We start from the raw sequence: 6,000 nt of genomic DNA, 5'->3' as shown, positions 1-6,000 counted from the left end.
GGCAGCGATGTGGCACTAAGAAAACACAACGGTGATTTGTACAGCGTCACATCAGCATTTCCGAAGAAAAAACTAAACTTGTCAGAAAAATTGAAAAATACATAACTAAAATCAAAATTTGACGTAATCGACAACCAAAATAATCACAAAGATGGAAATGTATAGAACTGAAAATATAGTTTTCTGTTTCCATCATTGCATAAAAAAAAGATCTTAATGAATATTTAACATATAGTTTCAAAGGTTGGTCGGGCGAGTTGAAAGGAAAAACTTGTACAACAAAGAAAAAAAATTAAATAAAAGGAAATAACAATATGTTAACAGAACAACACATGCAGACATTTTCATTGAGTGAACAACTTTTTAACCACGTACAATATTTTACTGAAACACGACGACATAAATTAAAGTAAAATGCTTTCAATTGGAAACATACTAAACAACAAGCCACAATCCATTGGAAAAGTTGGTCATTGGTTTCCAACAGACAAAAATGGCTACTAAATAAACTTATTAGCTACGCAGCTTATTCATAATATTCATGAAACATGGCAAACGAGATTTTTGGCTTTTTCTATAAGATGAGTCGGTTGCTGTCTTAAACCTTAACAAACCCAGAGATGCAAAGCCACTGGCCAACAAAGAGTGCATCGCAATTTAGATTAGGGTTGATGGTATCAAACTGAGCGATGGTCAAGTTGTTGATCTTTGCAATGTCGAAACAAGTGCCTCCGCTGCCCACCGCGGTCACAGTGTCACACACAACTGTGATGCTCGCCTTACTTTCAACTGCAAATTTTCAAGAAAGTATAGAAACTGGTTAAAACTATGCTACATTGGATGAGATACACTATATTATATGTATAACATAAATCATGAAAGTTACTGATATATATATGATCCACTAATTTATACTAAATATCATGAAAGAAATTGAAGCTTTACCACTGATAATTGCTCTGCTTTCTGCCACAGAAATGATGAGAATAAGTACGAGAACCAGAGCAAAATTCAGGATGATAGCCTTGGCCATATTTTCTTGTTAATACTTGAATCTTTGCTCTTCTGTGGTGCTTCGATTCTTTGATTAGAAGCTGCTATTTATAGCAATAATTTTTCTATACAAATATCAGATCATTGCCAAAAGTGCATTGTTTACATAGATTTTGACAGGGCCGGCAAGAAGCAATGAGACTTAGATATTGGTGAAATATACAAGGAAGTTGACTAAATGGAACTTATATTGAGGTATTAAATATGTTCATGGTATTAATATTATTTTTCATACTAATATTTTGATATAATTCGGATGTGAATAATATATATTAAAAGCAGAAATATTTTATATATATGTATATCAAATGAGCTTTCTCGTAATTGATCGTCCGAAAGATATTTAGTTACTCCAAGTATTGAAAAATATTTGCATGTTGCATGACAATTTCCAATTTTTTTTTTTTTTTTGAGACTTGAGAAGTTTGTGGGTAACTACTGAAACGACATCTAATTATATATGTTCTCAGTTTATCATTTCAATTGTCCCATGAGTAAGTCTCTTGTGAGACGGTCTCACGAATTTTTATCTGTGAGACAGGTCAACCCAACCGATATTCACGATAAAAAGTAATACTCTTAGTATAAAAAGTAATATTTTTTCATGGATGACTCAAATAAGAGATCTGTCTCACAAAATATGACCCGTAAGACCGTCTTACACAAGTTTTTGTCTTGTCCCTTTATGGGATTATCATTTAAAAAAAAAAGTTAGAGAATATAATTCTTCAGCTTAGTCCATCCTTAAAAGTGACTGAATGCTATTTGGAGACGGGAATACATGAAAATTTCAGGTTGCGCTTGGATTGAAGCATTGGATTTGAAAAAGTACTTAAAAGGAATATATGAATTCGAAATCCACCACAATCACTCAAAAAATAACTATTTAATTAGGATTTGAAATCATTGTCAAGTAAATTTGTCTAAACAAACTAATTGATTTGTTACTGTGGATTTGGTATCTGATTTTGTGCATGCCTGTATGGATTGTTATTATTTTAGACTACTCTGTATGCCATTGTCGAGGACAACACAAAATACTCTACAACATGCAGACTAGAAGAATCTCCGTGTCAAGTTCGTGTATGTTACTGGAATATTCCTCATAAACATGCATGGATCTTATTTATAAACTTTAGTACGTACAGTTAAGAAAAATTATACGAGGATAATTTCAGATCCTTTGGCGAATGACGCTTTTCGTCTATTTGTTCTAGGTTTGAGACTGAGGAATGGTACAGGTGGCCTAACGTGATATATCTTAATCGAGTTTTTGCAAATCTAATAGATAGGTTGTTGATGAAAGAGGCTCTCAGTAAGTTCAAGAAATCATAGTGTTTTTGTTTACTATTTCGGATACATGCTAATTAATATCTAAGCCAACAGACAAGAAGTAAAACAATTTACCTAGAAATTGATATTCGGATTCCATTATTAAGTATTTGCCAGAAATGGACACTGTTAAAACCAGATTTCCTAGTATGTTTCACCAAGCTGTAAGTCACGTTGTTGCATGCCGGCCCTGTCAAAATCTAAGTTAACAATGCGCTCTTGGAATTTATTTGAGATTTGTATAGAGATTATTTCTATAAATAGTAGTTTTTCATCAAGGAATCCAAGTATCTAGAAGAGCAAATATTCAAGAAAATATGGCCAAGGCAAGCAACGTTAACAATACTTCCATCATTGTCACGCCCCGGGATGGAGGTTGGTTGATACCGGTGTTGCTCTCAAATTTACATTCGAAAACAACAAACCTCAGAGTACAGAATTCAGAAACCAGTCTTTTATTCATAATACTGAATATTCAGTGTCTGATACAACTCAATTAATAATGTTTTATAACGGAAATGTAAAATCAGAAATACAATGTCTGAACAGATGCAGCGGAATATAAAATATAAACTAGAACTGATAAACAACGGTCTTCTTCACCAGCCCCAAAATTGAATCCGCTCTTCTTCTTCTAACTTTTCTTCCTCGTTCTTATCTGAGATGGGTTTGGTGGGTGAGTGATATGGTTGTCACTCAGTAAGCAGGGGCGGGAATAACTCCCAGTTTTCGAAATCGTTTTCAACAGGAACAGTAAAACAATAATATACAGAAAACTCTTATTTTCAGAACAGAAATCAGAATTCAGAAATCACAGGTTTCAGAACAAAAATCAGAATTAGTAAGCACTGAGCACGTTAGTGAATTTCATGGCTAAACTTATATCAGTCCCCTATATGTTCTCTCCTCTAAGGGGTGAGGCCAGAATCAGAAATCAGAATTCAGAGATGTTCAGAATATATATTCCTACCATTAGTTCACTAGGGAGTTTCAGTGCTTCAAAATCATATATCAGAAATTAAACATACAGAAACTGTGCTTTAAAACAGAATTATCAAACTGATTTCAAGATACTTATATATAAGCCCACTTACCGTAATTTGCTAGAGTTTCGGTTGAAGTCTACTGGAAATCTGGTTGTTCTCGCTACTGGATTTTACAGCTCGAATAAGGCACTCTCTTAGCTCGAAAATTTAAGTAATAATCTCAAGATTTGTGTTACACAAATTCAGAGACTTGAGGTGTTATTTATAGGCCAAAATCTAACCGTTAGACTCCTTATTAATGGCCATAATCTGCATTTAACAGCCTTTATTCCATTTTAAATACTTCAGTTGCGATTCATGAGTTGGATTAGTAACTGTCTGCTGGAATCTCGTTCTTCTGCTGCTGGATTCTATCCGCTGGAATGTTATTTATATGCCAAAATCTGACTGTTAGACTCCCTATTAATGGCCATAATCTGCATTTAACAGCCTTTATTCCATTTTAAATACTTCAGTTACAAGTCATGGGTTGGATTAGTAACTGTCTGCTGGAATCTCGTTCTTCTGCTGCTGGATTCTATCTGCTGGAAAATATCAACTTCTGAAATATTAGCTGATGCTGGAATTGTTAGCTTCTGCTGGAATTTTCCTTTGCTACTGAATATTGCTAGCTACTGAAAATATTAACTTCTGCTGGAGTTTTGCATTGCTGCTGAAATGCTGAAAATTTGGGTTCTCACAATCATCCTCAACTTTGCTTTGGTTCTCTCACTCGTTCTCATCTTTACTGTGGCAGAAAGCATAGTTACTCTCAGTGGTAAGCCTTCATTTTTTAAGACATCAATTTGTATGTGATATATATATATAAAATTATTGGATCATTTACGGCATTAATTGATTAAATAGATGAAGGGTTCATTATATATTGATTAATTCACCTATTTAGGTTAACTGTACAGTGTATCTCATTCAAATGTAACATGCTGTTTATGTACATTCTTGAGAATTTGCAGCTAAGAGTAAGGCAAGCATCACAGTTGTGTGTAGCACTGTGACTGCAGTGAATAAAGGAGACACTTGTTTCGACATTGCGAAGAGTAATAACCTGACCGCCGCTCAGTTCGACGCCATCAACCCTAACCTGAACTGCAACGGAATCTTTGTCGGCCAGTGGCTTTGCATTGATGGGTTTGCGAGTTAATACCAATACCAACTAATCTTGTGAGAAAGCCAAGAATCTCATCCACCATATTTCATGACTTACTAGAATGAAATCAGGTCAGGGAATCACTAATTTGGAAGAAAAATTGGCATCATGACTATTTACATGCATGCTCAAATACGGTAATATCCAATGTTTCAGTAGCGTCGAGATGTTTGTCAGGTTGAATTCCATAAGTTTAGGGTAAAAAAATAAAACGTAAAATGAACTAAATCCAGAAAATTCAGAACTATGGAACGATAATTAGTAGGTATTATATATCCCTTTTGGCTCATAAAAATAAATTTTTTGTGATATAAAAACAACTAATAAATATTTCGAGGTTTGAACTCAATGCAACCAATCTATTTATATTTTGTGCTTCGTTTTGATTTTAGTACAAATCATAAGCCCCTAATTTTTTTAAAAAAAAATTGGTACTTCTCTAATCAAGATAATTATATTTTTTATCCCTACTATTTAATATTTTTTACTCTCCTATTTTACACTGAAATGGATATTTTATTAATTAATTAATTTTTTATTGTTGATAATATTGTGATATTAACATATGGAGTTTTGTCTTTCTAGACTAATAAGATTTTCTAGAATATTGATATTTATGATAAGATCTCTAGATATTATACTATTGTTCAAAAGAGTTTATTTCCTAATGAAGTTCTTGGTTCCATATTTGTGTATGACTCTAGGAATAAATTATATGGAAAATAAAATATATAAATAAGATACCATTGTTGTTGCGCATGTGTGATTTTTGGAGTTGAATAAGAGCACTCAAACGACGAAGGAAGAGCAATGAATTACGTCAGTGAATTAACAAAGAGCTCAAGTCAAGGCGTATTGAAGTGTTACCATGAAGTGTTGAGAACTTTCAATCACAACACTAATCACTGTTTTGATTAGTTTTTCATTTATTCGAGAATTTCGGCTTCTCGTTTGTTGCATCAGTAGTTTTGATTATATGGTTTGAAATATATGTATAGAAGCACTTTGCTCCTTCACTTGTCAAGGGATTTAGCTTTTATTTGTTCATTAGTACTGATTTTTGTAAACTGATAAGTTTTCTAGTGAATCGTTTTCTCCAAAGGCACTTTCACACAACACTTAAATCTGATACACAAAATCTTAGTATTTTTGTACTTTTATTTTAAACAATTCTTTCATACCAATACAACAAATTTGTCATTCAACAACACACATACGACGACGGTTTTTCACTAAAACCGTTGTCTTTTATTACCGTTGTCTTTGAGCATTTTTTTAGGGTCAACGACAACAGTTCTATAAGCTATTGCCCATTAGCGTGTTTTTTTGGACAATCGACAACGATTTTAGAAAACTGTTGTCAAATACACGTCAATATTATACTGAATTTCATGTATTTGATCAAGCATGTACCGATCTATT

General features: G+C 33.2%; 1 long non-coding RNA gene across 1 annotated transcript; it reads right to left on the bottom strand.

Moving 5' to 3' along the window:
- Nucleotides 1-317: 317 nt before the first annotated feature.
- Nucleotides 318-1,151, bottom strand: LOC142548032 (uncharacterized). Its single transcript, XR_012820843.1, has 2 exons — nucleotides 946-1,151; nucleotides 318-789 (listed from the first exon to the last, which is right to left on the bottom strand). It is a non-coding gene; the product is annotated as an uncharacterized LOC142548032 (long non-coding RNA).
- Between the last annotated feature and the right edge of the window lie 4,849 nt (nucleotides 1,152-6,000).

The sequence above is a fragment of the Primulina tabacum genome, chromosome 6 (assembly GCF_025594145.1).
Source record: "Primulina tabacum isolate GXHZ01 chromosome 6, ASM2559414v2, whole genome shotgun sequence".
In the NCBI taxonomy this organism is placed as follows: Eukaryota; Viridiplantae; Streptophyta; class Magnoliopsida; order Lamiales; family Gesneriaceae; genus Primulina; species Primulina tabacum.
This window is presented reverse-complemented; position numbering and strand designations above follow the sequence as displayed.